Below are 2,149 nucleotides of genomic sequence, written 5' to 3' on the forward strand. Positions count from 1 at the left end.
CCCCTTGTGGGCAATAAAGAAATAAGAAACGTTAGCACCTCGGGCGAAATGCTTAGTGGTATTTCGTCTGTCTTTACGTTCTGAGTTCAAATTCCGCCGAGGTCGACTTTGCCTTTCATCCTTTCGGGGTCGATAAAGTAAGTACCAGTTCCGTACTGGGGTCGATCTAATTGACTGGCCCCCTCCCCCAAAATTTCGGGCATTATGCCTAGAGCAGAAAAGAAAAAAAAAGAGGCCACCCAATTCTTCGAGCTGGAAGTAAGTTTGAAAAAGACTGAAGTCCTACACCAATAAGCTCCTCACGTAGAGTACAGGATGCCCCATGTCACTCTGGCCGAAACAGAACTGAAGTCGGTGCAGCAGTTCACTTATCTTGGATGTACCATTTCATGCGAATATCGACAAAGAAACTGACAACAGACTTGCAAAGGCAAACAAAGCATTTGGCAGACTGCACAGGCGTGTGTGGAATAATAAGCATCTTAAGATCAGCACAAAAATCAGAGTCTACAAGACCATCGTCCTCACGACGCTCCTACCGCTGTCATCACAGGGTCCTTGAACGTTTTCACCAACGCTGTCTTCGTACCATCCTCAACATCTATTGGAGTGACTACATCACCAACACTGAGCTCCTCAACCGAGCAAAGACCACCAGCCTAGAAGCCATTTTACTTGAGACACGACTGCGTTGAGAAGCACATGTTGCCAGGATGAAAGACCACCGCCTACACACGACCATCATGTACGGTGAGCTCACTACTGGCCACCGCAACAGTGAGGGAGTACCAAAGATGCGTTACAAGGACTGCCTGAAGCAGTCCCTTTGCGTTTGTGACATTGATTATCGTGAGTGGTCCACTCTAATACCTGACTGTGCTGCTTGGCGCCATACCATCGGCGATACCGTTTCCTCCTTTGAGATCTCTCGCAGTGCTTCTCTTGAAGGCAAACGCCAGAGGTGAAAAGATAAAGCAGCAGCAGCATCAGACCCTGGACAATCATACCTCTGCCATCATTGCAATCAGATATATCGATCCCACATCGGCCTTATCAACCACTCCCGAGCGTGCAGACGTGGACAACACCCTTCCAATTCTTCGTCAGCGAAGCTAAGCCAAGAGAATACATATATATATATATATATATAGAGAGAGAGAGAGAGAGAGAGGTGGAGAGAGAGAGGTGGAGAGAGAGAGAGGGAGAGAGAGAGAGAGAGAGCGAGAGAGAGAGAGTTAAGCAACAAGTTGCTTAGCCACATACCGAAAATTTAGAAATAGCAGTGGAGCTATATTTGTAGTAAATAGGAATAAGCGGTTTTGACTGCTATTTCTAAATTTTCGGTATGTAGGTAAGCAACCTGTTGCTTAACTCTATTTATTTACATATATATATATATATATATATATAACCAATTAAGGACTGAACACGAAAAAGTGGACAGTCAACATGCTAGATATAGACGTCAAATCGCCATTCTCCACAAAAAGTCTTGTGTTCTCAGATCAAACTCAACACAAAACCAAAACAATAAACAAGTGAAAAATATACGAAATAAATATTTACACCCATGTACTAAATTCAGTTTCGGCAGTTTTTCCGCAAGGAAAAGTGCAGCCATCATCAGCATGGTCCCATATAAAATGTAATTTGCTGTACAGCAAATTACATTTTATATGGGACCATGCTGATGATGCTGCACTTTTCCTTGCGGAAATAACAGCCGAACTGAATTTAGTACATGGGTAAATATTTATTTCGTATATTTTTCACTTGTTTATTGTTTTGGTTTTGTGTTGAGTTTGATCTGAGAACACAAGACTTTTTGTGGAGAATGGCGATTTGACGTCTATATCTAGCATGTTGACTGTCCATTTTTCGTGTTCAGTCCTTAATTGGTATATATAAATATTTTAATTTCGGATTCTTTCTTTAATATGCTAGACCACTGGTTCTAATTGATAAATATCAATTTTTACCCTAAATTAACGTTATATATATATATATATATATATATATATATATATATATATATTATATATATATATATATATATATATAATAAAGAACATTTTGTAAAAGTTCCTACCGATAATGGTTATATTTCCATACTACCGAACTACTTAGTAATAATTATTGATTTTTAAAA

This window comes from Octopus sinensis, linkage group LG2 (genome assembly GCF_006345805.1).
Source record: "Octopus sinensis linkage group LG2, ASM634580v1, whole genome shotgun sequence".
Classification (NCBI taxonomy): domain Eukaryota; kingdom Metazoa; phylum Mollusca; class Cephalopoda; order Octopoda; family Octopodidae; genus Octopus; species Octopus sinensis.